The following is a 25,150-nucleotide window of genomic DNA, read 5'->3' on the forward strand; positions in this document are numbered from 1 at the left end:
AAGCTAAAATCTTTGCACAGTTACCCTGAAATTTGAAAGCAGGAACTCGAACAGGTATTTGTACATTCAGGTTCATAGTGGCACTATTCCCAACAGCCAAAAGGTAGAAGTAACTCAAGTGCCCATCAAAGGGAGGAATGGATAAACATAATGTGGCATATATGAACAACAGATTATTCAACCTTAAAAAGGGGAATTCTGACACAGGCTACAACATGGATGAACCTTGAGGACATTATGCTAAGTGAAATAAACCAGATACAAAAGGACAGCTATTGCGTGATTCCACTTACAGGAGGTACCTGGAACAGTCAAATTCATAGGATGGTTGCCAGGGGAAAGGGGAAGGGGGAGGAAGAATGTGGAATTCATATGTAAAGAATGCAGGATTTAAGTTTGGGATGAAGACAAAGTTCTGTGGGTGAATGGTGGTGGATGGATATCAATGTGAATGTTCTTAATGCCTCTGAACTGTACACTGGTGGTTAAAATAGTAAAATGTATTAGTCAGGGTTCTCTAGAGGGACAGAACTAATAGGATAGATGTATATATAAAGGGGAGTTTATTAAGGAATATTAACTCAGACGATCACAGAGTGAAGTCCCACAATAGGCCATCTGCAAGCTGAGGAGCATGAAAGCCAGTCCAAGTCCCAAAACCTCAAAAATAGGGAAGCTGACAGTGCAGCCTTTGGTCTGTTGTTGAAAGTCCAAAAGTCCCAAAGCTGAAGAACCTGGAGTCCGATGTTCAAGGGCAGGAAGCGTCCAGCATGGGAGAAAGATGGAGGCTGAAAGACTAAGCCAGTCTAGTCTGTCCATGTTCCTCTGCCTGCTTTTTATTCTAGCCGTGCTGGCAGCTGATGAGATGATGCCCACCCAGATTGAGGTGGGTCTGTCTCTCCCGGTCCACTGACTCAAATGTTAATCTCCTTTGGTAACACCCTCATAGACACACCCTGGAACTATACTTTGCATCCTTCAATCCACTCAAGTTGACACTCAATATTAACCATCACATGTACGCAATGCATATTGTACCCCAGTAAAAAAAAAAAAAAATCATATTGTGGACTTGTGTTCGCAGATTTAAAACACTGAGCTCCAGGAATTTTTTGCAGGAGAGATAATGAGACAGGTGCCAGTAACCCTCATTTGGTGACCCCTCTTACCCTTGAGCTCCCACAGGGCAGGGCAAAGCTCATGGGACTGGATAAGATTAGAATCTCTACACATATTAGGACAAAGGGGGGCAAGTTTTGAGAAGTAAGAAGGTTCCAGGTGTGAGGCTGGACACATATGCTCCTGAAAGGCATATCCATCCACGTAAGGGCAGATCAAAAACCCTGAGGCTTTTCCTCATGTTCTCTGTCCATATAGCCAGAAAGATTTGCTCTCTATGGTCTAAGTCAGAATTCGGGTTTCAAATTTAAGTGCAAAGTTTTGCAGTGGGAGAAGGGAGGGTGCTTATTTGCAAGATGCCAAGTGAGGAGAATCGGGCAGTTCATGCTTACATCCTGACGTCCCTGATGGCTTGCAAGCAAGGATTTTTAAAGGCAGGGGTGGATTTCAGGAAAACAGAAGCTACAGGCAAAATCAGAACCAATACACGGAGGTTATGCATCAGTTTGACCTAAAAGGGCAGGATATCTTGAAGTGGAGGCTTATAGGTCACAAGTGGATTCGACGATTTTCTGATTTGCAATTGGTTAAGAAGGGGAAGCTTTGTCTAAAATTTTGTGGTCAACAGAAAGAAATGTTCAGTCTGGCTTGTGGGCTTCCCAGGCCCCTCAGGAAGAAATTTCGAACAAAAATGGGAGGTCAGGATTCAGTCTTCAATTCCCCTGTATCTGAGGTCTATGTGGCAGAGGATCCGTTTGGTAGAGGTCTAGATTTCTGAAAAACAACTGAGGGGCATATGTTAAGATGTTATCTTTAGTTTCTACAGGTAACTGAACATCTCATGACTCTAGCTTCCTTGGCTATTGTTTTAAGCTACTATTACCTTCTTGCTTGTCAAGTTGCTCATTTACTCCTCAGGGCCAGCTAGGTGCCTGGAGTCTCCCCTGAAAGAACTCAAGATTTTCCTTTATTTTCATGCTCAGCGCGGGGGTGCGGCAGAGGTCCCTGCTCTGTCTCACTGGGACTATCAAGTGTCTGGTACAGAAAATAGAGCAACTCAATGCAGTTGCCGGTTTCAGAGCATTCTTGAATTGATCGTGAAACAGCTTTCCAGGTGCGATCGTATAAAGGCTCATTGGCAGCTGTGCAGCTTGTCAGCTAGCTGCAGAAACCCAGGTGTCATGCTGACAGCTTCAGTGTTAATAGCCTTTCAGGTGAGCAGTGGGGGGCAGGAGAACAGAGCTGTGCTTTCCATAGATCATGCAGAGACCATGAAGACATCAGCTGCTGTCTTTTTTTTTATGATTGAATAAAATGTGACATTTATTTCAATTCGATGTATTGAGCACTTACACAGACAAGCACTGGCAAATGCAGTCCCCATACTTAAAAAGCTCCTAAGCCAGTCTGGGAGGCAAATATCCAACCGTATCAGTAAACTTCATGTGAGGATTGAGGCATATGTAATAAACTATGGACACAAAACCAGGCAGGAAAGATATACAATATTTGCAGACCTCCTGAGCCATCCTCTCATCCTGACTAGTTGTAATAAATTCAGTTTCCTCTTGTGTTAGATTAACTCCCTTCAGGACAATGTTTTTATTTTGTGACTTTGTCATTGAACTGATTTATTTCACCCGTTTTTTAAAATTTGCTTTGTGACTGCTTCTGAATGTTTGTGACCTAAAGCTGATTAGGATATGGGTTACTTGTTTCTCAAATTTAATATGCACACAGATTGCTGTGGCATGTAGTTAAAATGCAGATTCTTTTTCTGCAGGTCTCAGGTGGGGCCTCTTCCTAACAAGCCTCCTAATGATATTAACACTGCTGCCATGGAGGAGAAGTTAGTGGCTGGACACACTGAAAGACACCATTTAAAACTGCAAAGCAAGATTTCTCTGTAAGATTGCATGGAAAGGCTCTCTGTAATGAGTAAGTATTCTGACATTACAGAGTTTAAACTTTGGAATGCAGGATTCCTCAATGGGTGAAAATGTGAATGATGTATAACAAATACACAGTGAGAAGAGAGGGAAAAGCAAATCTATCATCTATCTATCTATCTATCTATCATCTATCTATCCATCCATCCATTTATCTATCTATCATCCATCCAACTATCCATTTATGTATCTATCTATCCATCTATCCATCTACCTGTGTGTTCTTCTGTCTGTCCATCCGTCCGTCCATCCATCCATCTATTTATGTATCTATCCATCGATCCATCCATCCATCCATCCATCCATTTATCTATCACTCCATCCATCCATCTATTTATGTATCTATCCATCCATGTATCCATCCGTCTGTCTGCCTGTCCGTCTGTCTGTTCGTCCTTCCATCTGTCCATCCATCCATCATCCATCCATCCATCCATCCATTTATGTATCCATGCATGCATGCATCCATCCATCCATCCATCCGTCTGTCCGTCCGTCCATCTGTCCATCCATCCATCCATCCATCCATCAATTTATCAATCCATCTATCCATCCAATTATGCATCTATCCATCCATGTATCCATTTATGCATCTATCCTTCCATGTATCCATTTATCTATCTATCTATCTATCTATCTATCTATCTATCTATCTATATCTATCTATCTATCTATCCATCCATCCGTCCTTCCATCTGTCCATGCATCCAGCCAGCCAGCCATCCGTCTATCTGTGTAAATGCATGTATGTACTTATGTACACGCAAAGTCAAAATGCACTAGCCTGTAAATTATATCTTAACAAAAAAAATTTCTTCTAGAGGTTGAGAGTAAGAAATGGAAATGAATACAATGACAGCAGAGGTGTTGTTTCAGTGAATCTGTGGTGCTTGCATCAAATATGTATGTCCTAAAAATGAATTGAGCAGCTGTTCAAATTCAAAATACATGTATCCCACCCTACTTTTAAAAAAATAAAGTCAGAGCAATTATGTGGCCACTGGACCAGTTCTGGACCCCGGTTAAATTAGAAAGAGATTTCAGGCCACTGATTCTGAGCTGTTGGAATATTTTAACAAGGAAGTGAACTTAGAAATCAAGGTCTCTATGGTTTGTGACACCACTTACTCTGAAAAGATTTACCAGAATGCATGATAAGGCAGTCGTCTTGTAAGCTCACATTTCACATGGGGACTCCAGCCTTGAACAGGAAGCAAATGCGTGTGCACTGGACTCTCAGTTCCACTTTCCCCCAGTCTCGCGAATAACCACAGTGCCTAAAAATATCCTTCATGCAAAGCTTTGCATGGTCTTATCTTTTCATCTCTGGACATCTTCCCTCTGAATTCCCTTCCAGGGTTTCTAAGGCTTCTCTGCTTTTTGTATGTGTAACATTTCCCTATCAGTTGGAAGTGTCCATCAAGAAAAATGGCAAGACGAGTCTCAACCATTTTAGAAGGTTTATTTGTCAAAGTTAAGGATGCACGCCCAGGAGACAGGTCTATGCCTTTCTCTGAAGATAATTTTGAGGGCTCCAAATTTAAAGGGAAAAGGGCGAGATATTGAGAAGTACACAATTTTCATGTAAGAGGCAGGTAGGGAAAAATAGTTATTCATGTCTTTGTCTGGTACAGTGAATCTGTATCTTTTTACATAAGGTGACAGACAATTGTGGCAGAGGAAAAATGCAGGGAATCTGCATGTTACATAAGATAACATAGACAAAATGGGGCAGGGGAACAATCAGATACTCATTTGTGTCTGGTGGGCCAGAGGCGACTGCACCTGTAAAGATAAGCTATCATTGCCATGGTGAAATTTTAACAGAAACACCTTAGGGTAAAGATCTTTTTACCCTAGATCTTTTTATCCTAGATTATTAGGAAATCTAATTCCTGATGGATTTTCCTTGTGGGCAAAATATGCAGGAGGCATGTAGCTTTTCATCTTGCAGCCATCTTATTTAGGAACCCTGCAAAACAGGGAGGCAGGTTTGCACGACCCAGTTCCCAGCTTAACTTTTCCCTTTGGCTAAATTTTAATTTGGAGTCCCAAAATTTAATTTTCTTTCACAGAAGTGTAAGTACTGTTTAAAATGTCTTTCCTTTTAAAGAAGTAAACTGAAAATAACTTGGATGACACAAGTGGTCAAAATTCTTTGACTGACTCTTCCTAAGAAAGAAACTACTGAGATTAACGTCAGGTCACCTGGTTTTACAAAAGAGCTGCATTTGTCTTGTATTTTCCACAGAATTGTTGGAAATAGATAAAACATTGGCAAAACCTAGCAGCCCATCGATCTAAAAGCATCTTTCATTACATGTAAAAGAGAGTTGGTTTCATAAATGCTCTACAGTAGTTACTATAAACACAATCCCCTGAGGCTCTTGTTCCCAACGGGTGTTTTGAGATGAAACTGCAGGTGCTAGGCTCAAGGTGAGCGACGGTCTTTGATGTATATACAAAGGTTCATGCCTGAAAATGTTGACGCATATTTTTAGACCTTTATTTAAAATTTAACATTATCCCTTTATGGACTATTCAGAATTATCTGACTGTCCTTGCCTTTGTTCAGGTGATATATTCAAATGTTCGTTCAAATGATGATCTCTTGTTACCAGCCTTGCTTCCAACAATTTTTTTAAACTAATTGAAAATAAAATTTGACCATATTTTTATGTTCGAAATACCCTTCCAAATATCAAAGAAGGAAAAAATCATATATACATTAATACATTTAAAATTGCCAAAAGCGTGCCTTTCAGATATGTACCTCGTTCAACATAAATACCTCACCATGTTTCCTAATAATAAATAATGAATAATTCCCATATCTTTCTTAGGACAGACTCGACGTCTTTCTTTCTGTGTGTAAGAGACCAAAAGTGCATGCAAGTCTTTGAAATGTTTAAACAGAGCTTTAGAAGCTTTTAAGAGAAGAAAATTATTTTAGGTAATGGAGAGAAAAGGAAACAGTCATGTCAAATATTGCTAGGCAAAATGTGAGTGAATCTCAAATGTGCTATCAGTAGCATTCAGAGGAATATGCTTTATCTAAGCTGGTGTGGGAAGATTACTGCTCCTAATCTTACCAGCACCAGATCCAGCACTACTGCAAGTACTACTGTAACCACCTGAGGGGTTCTTTCTGCCCACTGCGTAAAGACCACTGCATTGTGTAGAGAAAGAGTTTAACAGACATGAGGCCAGCCACGCTAAGTGGAAGACGGAGTTCCTAGCCAAATCATCTCGTCCAAAGCTCTTAGGTTAGGGGTTTTTCAAAGGCAGTTTGGGGGAAGGGGTGGGGGTGGCCAGGTAACAGGCGCTTGCTGCTGATTGGTTGGGGCGGAGATGAACTCATAGGGTATCCAAGCTGTCCTACTGTGGGTTGAATCACTTCTGGATGGGGCTACAGGAGCAGGGTTGGCAGTCCAGGTGGAGCCATCAGGGTCCAGGTAGAGCCATGGGCGTCAGACATGCAAAAAACCTGGAACGCTACCTCAAAAGGCCAATCTACAATAGTGGTGTTATTTGCAGGAGTGATTGGGAATAATAGCTGAAAACTACTTATGTCTGCACCTTCGCAGGACTCTTCTCCTCTGTCCAGCCTAATGGCCTCCATTAGCTTTATAAAAGCGGTTGAGTTTGGGGGCAAGGCCTATTATCATTTAAACTATAGCTTCAATGTCTTCCAAAGTTAGCTTGGCCCAATAGCTCAGGAATAATTAAGGGGAAGGCAAGATAGGGGGTGGGTTAGCTTAGCTTACTGTTAAAATATTTTCTCACTGATACGATTTTCGCAAAGGTGGTTTGGTTACACTACAACTACTTGTACTGAAGTGGAAATAACTTTTATTGAGTTTGTGGTGCGTATCAGTTCTCTTTTTAAGGGCTTCACCTGTAACAACCCATTTCATCTTTGTAAGGATCCTATGGGTTAGGTCTTATTACTGTTCCAATATTGTGAATGAGTTAAGTGGTGCTATATTGTATAGACCTGTGTTTGTGTATTACTACTTGTTCTTGCTGTCACACATTTCATGTTCCTCTGCTCTTTTCAACTGCTTGTTCTGTAGACTTGGAGAGCCAGCATCCGACATAAAAATGATAGTCTTATAGAGTTTGTTAATCAGCTCTCAACACTGTGTAAGAATAGACCCCTGGATCGGCTTCTGTGATTGCATTTTGCCGGATATACTAACTAAATTCCCCCAAATTTGGTTTATACCCTGAATGGACTAATTTGCACTATTAAAAATCATGTGATAGAAGAATTTTTAGTGGTATGATGAAATTAAAGTGATATACATTGTAAATTTTAAAAGCGCCAATTCCACATCCAAAATAAAATACAATCTTTATTTTGGGAAACAAACCATGCACTGTACATGTGTTTATCTTTATGGGCAATTTTTTAATCTATAATTTTTTAAATTCGCTCAATATTTGAAGAGGAACATGTATTTTCACTATGTTTTCACATTCTTTGCAGGACACTGAAAACTCAGCGAGACCCTGACTGGAATATTAAAAAGAGGCCCTCCTCACTGTGTTTGACTCATTGCTACTGTTACTGGAAAGAGGCCCAAATTCAGACCCCAAAACAGGGTTCTTGGATCTCGTGCAAGAAAAAATTGGGGGTAAGTCCACAGAGTAAAGTAAAAGCAATTATTAAGAAAGTAAAGGAATAAAAGAATGGCTACTCCATAGGCAGAGCAGTGCCTTGAGCTGCTGGACTAAGGATATTTATGAAACAGTCAGGTGGGAGGGGCTCCCTAGAGAAACTCCAACCAGGTTGCCCACTGGTGGGCTCCGAGGTGGAGCCTGGGGAAGTTCACAAGTTTGCAGCAGGGAGGAGCCTGGCTCCTCCTCTTCCTGTGTGAAACCTGGGATTCAAGCTGCAGGCGGGAAGGGCTCTAGCAGGGACTCTGACTTTTTGGACGATCCCTGTTTTCCCCTTTTTTTCCTTTTTCACCCAATAAAACCCTGCTTCACTCACGCTTCAAACCATGTGCAAGCTTAAATTTTGGTAGCCATGGGATGCACAAGGACCCCATCTTTAGCTGAACTGAGGAAAAGTCCTGCAACACTTATAGTTATTTCTTGCTCATATGCCAAACAAGAAGTGGATTCTTCATAAATTTTCCAGGAAAGGGGTGGGCAATTTCTGGAACTGAGGGTTCCTCCCCTTTTTAGACCATATAGAGTAACTTCCTGATGTTGCCATGGCACCTGTAAACTGTCATGGCACTGCTGAGAGTGTCTTTTAGCATGCTAATGCATTGCAATTTGCATATAATGAGCTGTGAGGATGACCAGAGGTCACTGTCATTGCCGTCTTGGTTTTGGTGGGTTTTGGCCAGCTTCCTTACCACATCCTGTTTTATAAGCAAGGTCTTTGACCTGTATCTTGTGCTGACCTCTTATCTCATCCTGTGACTTAGAATGCCTAACCTCCTCATAATGCAGCCAAGTAAATCTCAGCCTTATTTTACCCAGCCCCGATGTAAGATGGAGTTGCTCTGGTTCAAATGCCTCTGACACTATGAATTCATCGTAATTTCTCCTGCAGATGCTTTCCAATACTCACAACTGTGCATGAATACTTCCTTTCATATTAGAAAAACAGATTACAAAGTCAATAGAATTTTCTGGGATTTTTTTGATTGTTTTTGTCTTATCCAGATGAATTGCTTTATTTTCATTTCACTCATATTGATTTGGTTTCACTTAAAATAAAAATATTATTTCAAAGTTATTGGAGAGCAGTCCTTTTAGAAACAAACAAAAAAAGATTTATTCCACTTGCATGCATTGTTTTTTTTAGCTAGAGGTTTTTAATCTCATTCTGGCCAGGCATGGTGGCCCATGCCTGTAATCCTGGCACTTTAGGAGCCCAAGTCAGGAGGATTGCTTGAGGCCATGAGTTCAAGACCAGCCTGGGCAACCTAGTGAGACCCCATCTCTGCAAAATAATTTAAAAATATAGCCTGGAGTTGTGCACACCTGTAGTCTCAACTACTCAGGATGCTGAGTGGGAGGATCGCTTGAGCCCAGGAGGTCAAAGCTTTGGTGATCCATGACCATACCACTGCACTCCTAACTGAGCATCAGAGCAAGACCCCATCTGTAATAATCATGATATAATTCTGTTATTGTTGTTTGCCTCTTATTACCCACTAGTTTTGTGTTGTATTTTTACTTAATCTGCTTATTTATAAACATTTTACCTGGAGCACTAGAACAAATAGGTTCTGCCACATTAGTAAATTTCCAGATATAATTTTAAATAGGAATTTTAGTTTTAGAAGAAAAACAAAACCAAAATAATGCTAACCTGTCTTTTTTTCAGAACGGTGTATGTACACATTTTCAAGAATTAGTAAAAAGTCAGTTTGCCTCTCAAATACCACAAGTACACATCTAAATTTATCTTGAGAATCTCTACCATTATTTTTGTTTAAATTTAATTAAATCATAAAGAGCACTGTTTGCATGAATCTTTGTATGAAACTGCTCTACAATACCACTGAAGAGAAATTTTAAAGTAAGTACAACCCTGAAATCCAGAGGAAAAAATCATTTGGCTTTAAAGCAAAACACTTTTATTTAAGCTGACAAAACACACACATACACACACACACACACAAAATGTCAGTGATACCTGTGATTGGAGCCACTAATATTTTAGAAAACCAAATTCCTTCATCTTTCAAAACTATTGGTTTCAAAGAGATCCGCATACAGAGAGTTATACAACTGCGGGCTTTGAGTTTGGCTGTGAGCTCTTGAAACTGTTCATAGGGTTTCTAAAACTGTGACGATCTTCCTGTCTTCTCTTTTTCTTTTATATCCTGTTTCTAATTTGTTTGATGGATCTTTTTGACCAAACCTTCAAAATATATCCAGAGGCAGATACTGCTTCTGAGAAAACACCACAGCTCCTCCTACTCAGAACCATCCTTTTTCTTCCCTGTGAATTTACGCAAACATCCTTGATCCTTACTCTTGGGCACACTTCCAACACTCTCCACCCATTCAGCAGTGGATAAGTCCTTTGCACAATGCTCTCCAATAGTCCTCCAACTTAGCATCAAAACTTTAAGATATCTGGCACCATCTCACATTGAGTCCTTACCTCAGATTTCCCTTGCTTCTCTGCCTTCCAGCCAGAAGTTACCTTGCTTTGCAGGAGGCTCCAGGTTCACTCTACTTTGAGGTATCCTCACTGGATGTTCCCCTTATGGAACCCTAAATTCAGGCTCATGCAGCTACAGCCAAACACTGAGACATTGACGCTTGGAGATCAAACAAGATTTAGTCAATTTGGTCAAAGCAAGAAGTTGGGAGAGCAAGATGTCTCAAATCCATCTTAACAAAAAGAGGAAGCAGTGAGTTTTTAGGTAGCTAAGGAGTAAAGGAGAGGCAGTTTCAGGGAAGTGAGGGGGAAAAGTCTGCGTTTCTTTATTTTCAGGTAACATCTTGAGCAACCAGATTCCTGGGTATCAGCAGTTGGTCGCAACGTCCTTCAAGGCATTCATTCCTTCTGCAAATTTTTTCATGACCCTCAAGTGACCTTCTCCTGCTTGACAAAGAAACAGTACATCAGCAGTTTATCGTTGTATTGCAGGAACAAGGGATGATGGGCAAAAACTGAGTAGTTAACTTGTGCAAGCAAGCAAGAGCTGAAGCAGAATTGTCATGATTCCAGTCACTAAAAATGCTAGGTATAGAAATCCTAAGGGGACTGGTTTCATTTCCACTGCGGTGGAGAAGGCTTTTTTCTCAGGTCTCTCTCTCTGTTGCTCACTGTCTTATCTCTGTCAAGTCTTTGTTCATGTGCTGGCATCGCTGTGACACATTCCTTTGATACCTTTTGATCTTGGTTAAAATTGCATCACATAACCTCCACCCTCACCATCACCCGCCCCCCACCGGAGCCAACCTCGTCTACATTAACCATTTTATAACATTTGTCATCTTATAAAATACTACTTAGTTCGTATGATATATTTGCCATTGTGTGTCTCTTCTACTAAAACATAAATCCCTCCAAGGTAGGGATCTCCCTTTGTTTTGTTCGATGCCAACATATTCTCAGTACCCTACCTGGGATATTCATTGCTCATAAAATAAATACTGAATAAATCAACTAGTACATGCACAAATGCACAAAAATGTCTACAGCTTTTCTTAGTGAGATGGGAGAGTTCCCTGACCCCCTCACAGGACTTGCGACAGGATTGTGACTTGCTTACTCTGCCACTGCATATTCAAACCCTTTACAGGTGGGAGATCATGCAGGTGAGCAGATGCAGGAGCCAGGGTGAGTGCGTCTGGGCTATGGCACCATGACGGTGCCTAGGGGTGTTACAGTGTTCCTTTAGCCCTGATGCCTGGAGATGGCTTAAGTGTTAAACAGCTCAGTGAAAAGTTAGTGTGACAACCCCTTTGGGTTCCCGCACCCAGTTGGTCCTGAATTCTTGTCTGGTGTCCAGGAAGAATGAGGTTACTTGGATTTGAAGGATGGTGAATGTGGGGATTTTATTTGGTGATGGAAGTGACTCTCAGTGGGATGGGGAGCTGGAGAGGGCATGGAGTGGGAAAACGATCTTTCCCCTGGAGTTCGTCTGTACCATGGCCAATTTCCTCTCCAACTGCCTCCAGCCAAACTCCTGTCGATGTTCAGATGCTTCCTCTATTCTCTCCTTGTCTGCTGCGCCACTTTGTTACTCTTCCACTCTGCTGCTCTTCTGCCTATGGAGCCTGGGGCTTGGGGTTTATATGGATAGAGGATGGGAACATGGTGGGCCAGAGTGGTCTTGGAAGAGGCAACATTTGGGCGTGGAAATAAGAATGTCTGTTTCCATTTAGGGCCACAGGTTTCCAGGCTTGAGGGTGAGGCCTTTGTGGGGGAATTTTCTCCTGCCCCCTGTCTGTATCATTAGGAGAAATTTAACTCAACTTCACATAGTAACTATGTGGGATAACTGCAAAGTTTTTTTTTCTCCTACCACCTGATTACTAAAATAGCTACTGTCTTTCTGTTACTGAAATGCCAGGGGTTCAGTCTAGGTCCTCCTGCTTGCCACACAGAAAGGCAATCATTGAGACAATGAGTACTGCCATGGAAGAAGACTTAAATCAGGTGCTGCAGTCGAGGAAATGGAAGATCAGTCTGAAATCTATCTCCCTAACTGACTCAACTTAGGGGTCATATATAATAGCAGGGAAGAAATGTAACTGTGTGTGAGAAAACAGGAATTAGGGAGGGGTAAGGAAGAGGAGTATTCAACAGGAGGTAGGTGATTGGTTAAGAAATTGGGAATTAGGGAGTGGTAAGAAAGCAATCATGAAAAATGAGGGGTCTGGCATCTCATTGTCAGGATGTGGTAACCTGGTGAGGTTTTGTTCTTTGATAATTTTTGAGAGCCCTGAGGGTCATTTCCTGAGGAAGGAACTCAGATAAAACAAATGTAAGGTTCAAGTTGCTTTAAGACTAGAAGTGCCCATTTCTATATGTATCAAAAAGAAAAACAAAAACAAACCCACACAAAAACCAAACAGCAAAACAATTGTCTATGGGACTATTGGGTTGGTATCAATTGATTAAAACATTTTGCAGAATTTTGTAAATTTGTGAAAGTATTTTGGATAGTTGTGCATTAAAGCCCTTCAAGATGTTCCAGTTGATGAGGGAGAGAAGAAGGTATTTCATGGAGACAAAAGATTGGTACAAAGGCAGTAAGTAGCTGGGAGGTGGAGAAAAACACAAAAGCAGACATCAAAAGGCACTATACGCAAGTGCCCATTTGGAAGTAGATTAAAAAAATGAAGAAGAATCCTTATAAGTTAAGTTATTATGGAAGAAAAAAAATTCCTGTGTCAGGAAAGATGCAATTCATTTATCATTCATTCCTTATTCCTTCCTAAATTCATTTCTTAAATTTTTTTTGAGCACGTACTGCATGGGTCTGTGGAGTATTCTAGGTGTAGGGAGTAAAGTAGACATGCAAGCTGTTTTGGTCTGCTCAAACTTCCTTGACATGAGACAAACAGCATATCGAGAGCTCAGTGATACTGCTGTGTCTTTGCCTGAAGGGTTTGCATTCTTCAACTTGATAACTGAGTACAAGATCCCTGCTATCTGCAGAGCACCCAGGCAGCCAACAAAAGTGAAAGGGGCTGGGTGCGGTGGCTCACGCCTGTAATCCCAGCATTTTGGGAGGGCAAGGTGGGTGGATCATCTGAGGTCAGGAGTTCGAGACCAGCCTGGCCAACATGGTGAAGCCCTGTTTCTACTAAAAATACAAAACTTAGCCAGGAGTGGTGGCACGTGCCTGTAATCTCAGCTACTCAGGAGGCTGAAAATGAGCAGAAAACCCTAACAGATATTTCTCAAAAGAATACATACAAATGGCCAACAGTGTACAAAAATATGCTCAACATCACTAGTCATCAGAGAAATGCAAATCAAAGCCACAATGCAATATTATCTCACCCCAGTTAAAATGGCATTTATCAAAGTGATAAGCAATAGTGAATGCTGGTGAGGATAAAGAGAAAGGGGAACACTTTCACACCGTTGGTGGGAATGTAAATTAGTATAGCCTCTAGGGAAAATGTGTGGAAGTTCCTCAAAAAAACTTAAAATAAGCCAGGCATGGCGGTGTGTATCTGTAGTCCCAGCTACTTGGGAGACTGAAGCAAAAGGATTGCTTGAGCCCAGGAATTCAAGGCTGCAGTGAGCTATGATCACACCACTGTACTCCAGTCTGGACAACAGAGCAAGACCTTGTCTCTTAAAGAAAAAAAAAAAAATAGAACTTCCATATGACCCAGCAATTCTACCACTGGTTGTATATCCAAAATAAAGGAAATCATTATATCAAAGAGCTATCTGCACTCCCATGTTTATTGCAGCACTGTTCACAATAGTGAAAATATGGAGTCAACCTAAGTGCCTATCAACAGACGAACGGACACAGAAAATGTGGTACATATACACATGATGGAACATTCAGCCATAAAAATGAATGAAGTCCCCGTCATTTGCAGCAACATGGACAGAACTGAATATCATTATGTTAAATGAAATAAGCCAAGCACAGAAAGACAAACATCACATTATCACTCATATATGGGAGTTTTAAAAATGGATCTCGTGAAGACAGAGCACATTGGTGGTTCCCAGAGGCAGCAAAGGGACTGGGGGAGGGGAGGGTGGAGAGAAGAAAAAGAATATAAATAGGTTTACTGCCACTGAACTGTGCACAAAAAATGGTAAAGATGGTCAATCATATATGCATATTTTACCTCAATAAAAAGAAAATTTAATAAAAGGAGAAAGTGTAAATAACACAGCGCTCAGCCCTCATAATACTAAAATCAGTCTAATGGGCAAAGATTTGGAGGCAGGTAAAGATTTATTTGGCATTGTTATTTTTTCCCCTTGGTTATCTGACAGAGTGCTCTATTTCAGAACCCACAGGTAGGGATAAGGATCTGAATGCAGTGTATTTTGGGCATTTTTTGTCTTCAGTATTAAAGGAGTAACTAATCAGCAGCTAGGAAGGATATAGTGTAGTGCAAAGTGACCCTACAAACGTGAGGTGGAATGTGCATATAAGGAAAATTTGGAAATTGCTTCTAACATCTCTTTTGGAAGTTGTTTTTCACTAGTTGGTTTTCTACTTTAGCTATATGCTTAGATCACTGAGTAGGTGGCTGTCCATTCGTAAACAGCATAGTATGTTAAAATAATTCCAGCCTGGGCAACAGGGCAAAACCCTGTCTCTATTAAAAATGCAGACAATTAGACAGATGTGGTGGCGCATGCCTGTAATCCCAGCTACTCTGGAAGCTGAGGTGGGAGGATTGCTTGAGCCTAAGAAGTCGAGGCTTCAGTGGGCTATGATTGCACCGCTGCACTCCAGCCTGGATGGCAGAGCAAGACCCTGTCTGAAAAGACAAAAAAAAAGATAATTACACTGCAGATTAACTGCCTTACAAGAATGTCATATTGTGCTTTTCTCGTATGGACCTTAAGTGCTAATTTCCATCCAGTTTCTAGCATTTGTGTTCACTAAACAAAAATCATCTTTGTTATTGAGATAACAAAGAGAGTTCTGCATTTATAGTCTAGATGAAAAAATGTTAAATAAGTGGTAGAAAGCTCTAAATATTGACAGGAATAAGTATGAGATGTATATGATTGGCATAAGCATACTCAGAAAAATGAATAAGAAAGTGGGAACAAAATTGTAAGTGGAGAATATTTAAAGAAGAACAAAATAAAGGAAATGTTTATTTAGAAAATAACCCAATTACACTAGATAAAGATGATACTTAAAACAAAGGTAACACTTGAAAATACTATTGTTGTTAGTTGATTTTAGAGATCTACTATTATTAGAATAAATAATAAGTAATTAATTTTATATTTATTCTCTATTTTATGCTTTAATATGCCTGTATGTCATTATTAATACTGGAATTAAAAATGTACAACATAATGTTATAAAAAGACTTTGTAATAAAAAGCATTCAACTTTACCCTTAATTTCTTTAAAAAAAAAATGCAGATTCATGGCTCATTCTTTATCCAATTCTGAGTTCCAACAATCAAAAATCAAGTATATTTTGGTGCCAAAAAATACAATTTAACTGTGTACTAGATACCGAGAATTATTATTTACTCACAAGAATACAACTAGAATTGCATAGGTGAGATTTAGATTTAGAATTAGACATTGTCTAGAAAGGATGTTGAAATTCTTAGGTGCATCAAAACACGTAGCCTTGGACGGCTCATACCTGTAATCTCAGCTCTTAGGGAAACCAAGGCGGGCGGATCACTTGAGGTCAGGAGTTTGAGACCAGCCTGGCCAACATGGTGAAACCTCGTCTCTACTAAAATCTACTACAAATACAAAAATTAGGCAGGCGTGGTGGCTCACACCTGTAGTCCTAGCTACTCGGGAGGCTGAGGCACGAGAGTCGCTTGAATCTGGGAGGCAGAGGTTGCAGCGAGCCGAGATTGTGCCAGTGCACTCCAGCCTGGGTGACAGAGGAAGACTCTGTCTCAAAAACAAACAAAGAAGTGAAAAACCGCCACATAGCCTTTCATTTGATATCCTGTATCAGGATATATTCTGATATCCTATATATCAACTGTATATCAAAACATTTCACATACAGTTGAAGCAAATACAGTACCACAAAATATTAAGAATTGTTCGGTCTAGGGCAGAGGATTTGGTGTTATTATCCTACTTGCTCTTTATTTCTGTACATTTGAATGCTCTCAAAATCAAATGACTGGAAAGGCAATATTGCAATTCCTGGAAAGAAAGTAATGCACGTGCACTTAATACAGTGTGAACACATTTATTTATTCCTATTTTATTTTATTTGAAACGTATCTTCTTTAAAATTTGGAGTAATGGTGAAGGGCCCTTCAACAAATTAACAGATTTGTTTGTCTTCCTACAGTACTGTCATTTACGTAGCCTTATGGCAGGGAAGAAGACGGGGCTAGTACTTTAACATTTGCTCCTTGAAAGCTAAGCCTATGATGTGAGTTTCAGGGATTGCGTTTCTCAGGAGAAGCAAAGATCGCAAGCTTGTACAGCAGTCAGTCTTGTGAATGCCCCTATTTAAAGCGTAAAGTGTACATGAAGGCTGACTTAGCGGAAGGCTTCATTCATTGGGACGCCAAGCCATGACTCCCCCACAAAAAGAAGCCTATTGTATAGTATAGATTCATCACTTTGTCCAAAGTCTGGTGTTAAATAAATTCCAAGAACATCATCAGGTAGACCCCAAATAAATGTGTGTGTGTCTGTCTTTTTTCTTTTTTTAAAGTTAACACCCTTTGGAGTTCCATATGCCTACGAATTGCTCAGAGAATAAGTGATCAATAATAGATCATATTGTGGCTTAAGGGGTAGAGGAGGAAACATCTTTTCTATTTGACATGGTGTCATAGCGTGTAACAAGGCTGACCTTCAAGGAAGCCTAAAGATGAGAAAGAGGCCTCTGATTTCTGATTCGGCTACAAATTATATTCAGTTTGGTGGTAAGTTTTTGTGAAAACAATCTAAAAGGTTCAAAGAATTCAATAATGAACTTAATAAAGTATAAGTAATTGTGATATATAGAATTTCATTTTGCAGATGTCCATGACTAAAACCGATTTTATTCTATTTATTCTAAGCACAATACTAATTTACGAGACTCTTAATTGCATCGTGATATGGAAGGTGTGGACTATAAGCAGGGGAACAAAAGAATTGTACTATTGAGAAACTGTGATCCTACCATAAAACATTGTTCAGCAAAGTGTACTGTGAAGTTCAGAATTCTCTTAAGGGAGGTACTGTTTTTAGTGCTGAGAAACTGCAGGTGTCTGACATAAAACAGGTCTGATTTCCACAAACCCAGTTCATTTTGAAACACTGTCAGGAAGTGTTACTTTTGGAAATGTTGAACAAGCTGGGATCACTTTTGAAGTAGATACACAAAATGCAGGCGTCCATTTCTTTGAACTTTTAAACATTTCTAGACATACTAGTCTGTAATGGCCGGGCGCGGTGGCTCACGCCTGTAATCCCAGCACTTTGGGAGGCCAAGGCGGGCGGATCACGAGGTCAGGAGATCGAGACCATCCTGGCTAACATGGTGAAACCCCGTCTCTAATAAAAATACAAAAAAATTAGCCAGGCGTGGTGGCGGGCGCCTATAGTCCCAGTTACTTGGGAGGCTGAGGCAGGAGAATGGTGTGAACCCAGGAGGCAGAGCTTGCAGTGAGCCGAGATCACGCCACTGCACTCGAGCCTGGGTGACAGAGCAAGACTCCTCCATCTCAAAAAAAAAAAAAAAAAAAAAAGACTGAGACTCCTAGAGAGAGCAGGTACCTGCCACGTAAAGAAAGTTTGTGTTCATGTATGCGTCTGTGTGTGTGTATGTGTGTAAGAGGGTGCTATGATCTGAATCTCGGTGTGCCCCCCAAATTCCTATGTTGAAATCCCAATCTCCAAGGTGACAGCATTAGGAGGTGGGGTCTTTGGGAGGTGATTAGTTCATGAAGGGGCACTGCTTGTGAATGGGATGAGTGCTTTTATAAAGGGGACCTCAGAGAGCTCCCTTGCCCCTTCCACTATGTGTGGACACAGCAAGAAGGCGCCATCTATGTACCAGGAAGGGGGTCTTTACCAGGCACAAAATCTACTGTGCCTTAAGCTTGTACTTCCCACCTCCAGAACTTTGAGAGATAAATGTCCATTGTCTACAAACCACCCAGTCTAAGATACTTTGTTATAACAATGCAAATATACTAAGACAGAGATGATGATCAGCACGGTGCATGCTTCTGGAGGCTGTTCCACACACAGGGTTGAAACATGTGTGAACACCATGAAAAGGCAGAGGACTTGCTCAGCTGGAGGAGCTGACATAATGTGGTTCAATGCATGAACAAAAGACTGAATCAATTTCAGGTGAGAGAGGGACAAGTAAGTAAGTTCTCATCGCACTGGTCCTTGGAGGCCATACATACTTTGAAGCTTGTTCTAACAATAATACAAAAATATTTGAATGTTTTAAAGAGGGAAAGATTCTTAGATGTTGTGTGGATAATAGATTGTGGTGGGCTAAGGGTAGAGGCAGCAAGGATGTGCGAGAAGGTTCTGAGGTTGTCCAGGCAGATGGTGGCAGTCATGATAGAAATGGAAGTTCAGTAAGGTTTGCTTTCAACATAGACACAATGGAATTTATTAAGGTATTTATTGTGATGTGGGACATCCTAAATCTGAATATAAATATTGATGACTTTTTAGATATAATGATTTTTTAGATGTTCAAACGTCCGGCAGTAGGGAAGAGGGATGAGTGAGATTTAAAAGCTAATAGCAGTCATATAACAAGAAATGGAGTTAGTCTTATTATGGTATCCATGTCACCATCTTGGACAACTTAAGCACCGATGGGACATAGATGTCTACTGAAGATGATGCTTTCCTGGGGCATCAATACCAGGAAAGTGAACTCATCAGGGGCTATGTAAGAAGTCTGACCATCACAGGGAATGGTGTAAGGATTTCGTGTAAGAAGGTGAGAGAACTCAGAAACCAGCAACCACCTCTTTAGGGTGGATGTTAGCAGTTCACTACAGCCACATGCTACCAGGAGTTCTTGTTTATTTTATTTACTGTTTGGGTCCAGAAACCCCTGAACACTGAGGGGTGGTGCATGTGACGTCAGTGCTCATAACTTCACTAAGTGAGATTTTATGTGGAATAATGCCTTGTAGGTTGCAAACCTTCATACATCAAAAGACAGTCAATTTGTCATCATTCACAACACTGATGTTGTAGAAATTCACCATGGACAATGGATTAGCCAATGCTAAATAGTTTTTCCTGGGGAAATACAGAGTTGGGTTTCTGTGAGACTCTAGTTACAACATTTTCATCAGTGGAGCAACATATAACCTTGTTTTATGTGTATTTCTGTTTAAAGACACCTTATTTAATCTATAATATATTGCTGATTCATTTACATTGAACTCATGGCCAGCAGCACTATAACTCATGCCTGAGCAAAGCTTACCTGACACACATATTATCTCTGCAAGGCACATCAGAGTCTTTGAAACCAGAACTTCCTCCATAGAAGTGATGTTTACAGTCTTTTTGAATAAACACAGAAATTGACCCTCCCATTCTTAAGGCTTAAAACTTACAATTCTCTTAACTGAGTTTCTCTCTCAGGAAACTCACCATCAGGCCTCCCTGATAGTATCACCAGATCACTGCATCCAGACAAAGAGAAGGCAGAACGCTGACTGCCTAACTGACCATTTGCTTCCTGTTGACAAACTCCTTTTCCTTACCTCTCCCTAATTCCTGTTTTCCACTTATGGCTGTATTCTTTGCCTGCTTTATGACCCCCAATTGTAGATAGCTGAGGAGATGGATTTGAGACTTATCTCCCATCTCCTTGGCTGATGTCACCCGAATGAAGCCTTCTTCCCTGGCAATACTCATTGTCTCAGTGACTGGCTTTCTGTGCAATGAGATACTGACCTATGCTGAACCCCTGATGTTTCAGTAACACTTTCTTGTGCTTAGGGACACACGAAGACACTGAAGCCTCCACTTCAGTGCCATTTTAAATAGTAACATCACCAACAAAAAGCACGAACATGCAAAAAAAATGAATGTGGCACTGAGTAAACTTTAAGAAGTACACTTGCTTACAGTACAAAGGCTGAAAGAAGACAACACATTGCCTTGTTTAACCTCAGATGGGAAACTTCGTATCAGGAGACTCAAATTTCTGACCGCTCTGTTCATGTCCATAACTGACTGCAAAAGCACCACCAGCACTGATGGGGGAGAAAAAAAAATAAATGTCGTCTGGCAGGCAAATTTGCAACCACAGAATTCATAAGTGATGAGGATGGACCATACATCACTCCCTAACAAAATAAGGAGATGCAGAAATATGAATTTATAGAAATGCCCAGTGTTAAAAATGAAAAACTCCCACTAGCTCCCAATAGATCTCTCTTTTGTGTACCCCTCAAAGTGTTAAGCATTAGAGATAAAATATGACCCTGCTGGAGAACGTAGGCATTGACAACATACACAAAAATAACATAAAGTATTGCAATCAGATAACCACATGGGCACAATGCTGGTGGTTAGCTGATACATTTGAATGGAAGAAAATTTTAAAAGAGAGAAGCTAGATGATTTGACATTTAAAATTCAGTATCAGGGAATTCAAGAAGAAGAGGCATGAGAGTGTTAGATGGTAGATTCCAGAAGACAGGTCATAGAGTGGGAATTTATAAAATAGCTGCCCTTGTCTTCTTTTTCCTGGGGATCCTGAGGGCAATCTGTCAATTACTAAAACCTCTGCCTAATTTTTTTCTTCCAATGTGTGGATTAAATATCCACTCCCAGCCCAGTTTAGAAAATGACACTTGAGCCTCCTCAAATCCAGCTATCATTTCTTACAGGCTCATCCCTAAGGCTGGACCCGCTCTCTCTCTCTCCACTTGGTTCCCATTTGCAAAGCTGTGTCTCAGAGTGGCTCCCATTTGCAGAGAAAGAAGCAAGGAGGAAACACATGGCTATGCTTTCTTTGTATTCAGCTCTGTCTCCCCCTCTTTCCCATCTGAGGTTGGACATTCAGCATTGTCTGTGATCTTTATTGGTTTTCTCTAATATTCTCGTTTCCAAATCTGTAAGCAGCATATTCCTCAAACCCACAACTACAGCACAGTAAAATCTTAATATTCCTATTGATTCCAGCACGAACCTTAGTAGTCAAGGATTTTTTTTTTTTTTCTTCTCAAGCACTCACTATGCGCCGCAGTCAGTCTGCTCAATTAGAGTTTTATTGACATCAGTGATCCTGTTAGTAGCTACAAATCCATACGGGTCTGCAGCAACCTCAATTCTTGTCTCTTCAGAAGAAAGAATTTGACCGAGGGGCATGAGGCAGAGGGAGAGACTAAGTCAAGTTTTAGAGCAAGAGTGAAAGTTTATTAAAAATTTAGAGCAGGAACAACAGGAAGTAAAGTACACTTGGAAGAGGGCCAAGTGGAAGACTTGAGAGATCCAAGTGCACGGTTTGACCTTTGACTTGGTATTTTATACATGGACATACTTCTGGGGTGTCGCATTCCTTCTGCCCTGATTCTTCCCTTGGGGTGGGCTGTCCACATGCACAGTCGGCTGCCAGTACTCGGCAGGGGCTGCATGCACAGTGTGTTTACTGGAGTTGTACGCATGCCCACTTGAGGCGTTTTTCCCTTACCAGTCGAGTGTTCCTAAAGGAAGGTCAAACACCAGTTCAACTCTGCCATTCTGCCTCTTAATGTGGATGCTTGAGCCCACTCATCAAACCCCTGAGAACTTACTGGGAAGTTGCTGATCAATAGTTTCAGGGTTTGAAAAAAAACCTATTGGTAGACTGTCTTTCCCTAGTGCCAGCTGTGATCAATTATTTTAGGCAGACAACTTAACAACTGCCTGCTATCACCTGATGGTTGCCTGACTTTCCTTGGTCGGGGCAGGGGCTCTCTTGCTCTGCTCATGTCTGCCTGACTACCTGCTCTAACATTCCAGTTATTAGCTTTGAATGCAGAAAAAGCTGGGGAGAGACAGACACCTCCAGCAGTCTTCTCCCAGCATGAGATGTCTGTGGATGAGTCATGGAACAAAATAGATCAGGATTCTTTGCTTCTTCAAAAACAAATCCTCAAGTGACCCCATAATTTTGCTTTAAAGTAATTTTTGTGAACATTGAGACAGTCCATGACTTAATTCAAGAATGGAAATTAGTTGTAACATCTTGTGGGCTGTGTGCCCAGTGACACACTACATTAGACACACTATTATATCAGTTTAGCCTTGTAAACTAAAAATATAACCTTAAGACCCCCAAATAACTGAATGGGCCCCCCTTTTGCCCAAGAGTCCCAAGAGAAACCTGAAAAGCTGAATTCCCAGCCATCACCAGAGCGAGGTGGAGGTGTTAAACTCCTTTTTGGAGTTTAGGCAAAACTGACCAACATTAACGTAAAACTAGAAACCATAAGACTGATAAAACAGATGCTTTGTGGAATAAGATACCAAATGCCAAGATATAGCATCATATGACAGACAGCAGACCCCAAAAGGAGAAAGTCAAAATATTTTACCACCAAAAATAATTTACTTGACGTATTTTGAAATGCCCTAGCAAAGCCATCTCTTGTGGCGGTGCGTGTGTGTGTGTGTGTGTGTGTGTGTGTGTGTGCAATTTGCATCTATAGACAATCTCCATGAATGCAACCAGGTCTTCCCTTTCTAGGTCTTTCCTGTATCTACGAGAGATTAAATGAGTGAGTCTGACACCTTTCAAGTCTGAAAAGAGACATTCACCATCAATTCTCTCTGAGGGCTGCTGTCTATGAGGTTTCGTCTACATAACAAGAATCTTGGTTTCCACAATTCCTCTTGTCTGAACTCAAACATTTATTTCTACTAACTTCAGATATTTAGACCAGACTTAAATCTTTCAACCAATCGGTAATCAGAAAATCTATGAATCCACCTATGACTTGTAAGCTCTTGTCAGAGGCATTTGAACCAGAGCAACTCCGTCTTGTATAGAGAGAGGCTGGGTAAAATGAGGCTAAAATCTACTGGGCTGCATTCCCAGATGGTTAAGGCATTCTAAGTCACAGGATGAGATAGGAGGTCAGCACAAGATACAGGTCATAAAGACCTTGCAGATAAAACAGGTGGCAGTAAAGAAGCCAGCCAAATCCCACCAAAAACAAGATGGCCACGAGAGTAACCTCTGGTGTCCTCACTACTACACTCCCACCAGTGCTATGACAGTAAGTGAGCCACACCCCTGTCGCAAGTCCTGCAAAGAGATCAAGGGAAATCTTCCATCTCAATAGTAGCCTAAAACAATAGCCAAGGAAGTTAGAATCACATGATGTTTGATTTCTTTAGAAAGACTAAAGATAATATCTTAGCATATATCCCTGAGATGTTTTTTTCAGATATCTGGACTGTCACCAAACAGATCTCCTGGCATGTAGACCTCAGGTAAGGGGAACTAAAGACTGAACTCTGACTGCCTGTTCTTTGTTCTATGTATTTTTTTGAGGGACCTAGAGGAGGTCATGCTCACGAGCCACAGCTAACATTCTTTTCTGTTAACCCCAAATTTTTATTTATTTATTTATTTATTTATTTATTTATTTATTTATTTCTGAGACAGGGTGTTGCTCTGTCACCTAGGCTGGAGTGCAGTGGCGTGATCTCCGCTCACTGCAACCTCTGCCTCCTGGGTTCATGTGATTCTCTTGCCTCAGCCTCCTGAGTAGCTGGGACTACAGGCATGCAGCACCACACCCAGCTAATTTTTGTAGTTTTTGGTGGAGACGGGGTTTCACTGTGTTGGCCATGCTGGTCTCTAACTCCTGGCTTCAAGTGATCTGCCCACCTTGGCCTCCCAAATTGCTGGGATTATAGGAGTGAACTACTGCACCCAGCCTGACCCCAAATTTTTAAACAAAACCTTCTCTCCTTAACCAATTTCAAATCAGAAAATGTTCTAATCTACTTATGACCTGTATGCCCCCACTTCAAAATATTCTTCCATGTTAGGCCAAGACCAATATGTAACTTTTTGGTATTGATTTACTATTTTGCCTGTAGTTTCTGCTTTCCTGAAGTTTAGCTCTACCTTTGAAAATCCCTACCTGCAAGCCATTGCAGAGGCCGGGTCTTAAGCATGAGCTGCCTGATTCTTCTTGCTTGGTGCCCTGCAAATAAACACCCTCCTTTCTCCTGCTACAAAGCCTCTGAATGGATATCTGGTCTTATTGTGCTGGGTGAGTGGACCCCAGTTGGGTTTCATAACAATGAGCAAGGAAGAAATTTGCATCAGAAGCAAGTACACCTTTTTACAAAGTACAGAACACCTTTGGGAGAATTAAATAAATAAAATCATCATCCCAACTATTAAGACCTTTAACAATAGTTTTTTAGTACCAGTTTCAGCTCAGACGCGGAACTTTAGGTTACATTCCCAACATTCTTTCAAAGCTGTCCTCTTTCTCCAACTCCAGAAAATGAGTATCATGAAACTGCAAGACTATGATATTTTTTAGGGTGATAACCTTGTACTTGCTCTAATCATAGGGGAAAAAAAAGATGTTGGCCTGTTGAATCTTGTTAATTATTGAACAAAACACTCGCAAAATTGTTAGCAGTGCTCTCAGTGGTTAGATTTCTGGTGGCCTCAGAATGTACTACTGTGCACTAAGAATGACCTTCAATGGCCTTCACTCTTGGAGGGTGAGTGGAACGTGTGAATACAATGAGTGATTACTCCCATGATTTGGTTATTTTATGGTACAAAATGGCGAATAGCTGAGTGATCCCAATTTAAGCAACAGGAGCCATAACAGCTGACCATTTTCTTGCCAGGGTTGCAGAAGGTGAGGTCAGAAGGATAGGAAGCATACAAAGTGTTTGCTTGCCTACTTATGGATTTGAGGATAG

The sequence above is a fragment of the Pan paniscus genome, chromosome X, assembly GCF_029289425.2.
Source record: "Pan paniscus chromosome X, NHGRI_mPanPan1-v2.0_pri, whole genome shotgun sequence".
In the NCBI taxonomy this organism is placed as follows: Eukaryota; Metazoa; Chordata; class Mammalia; order Primates; family Hominidae; genus Pan; species Pan paniscus.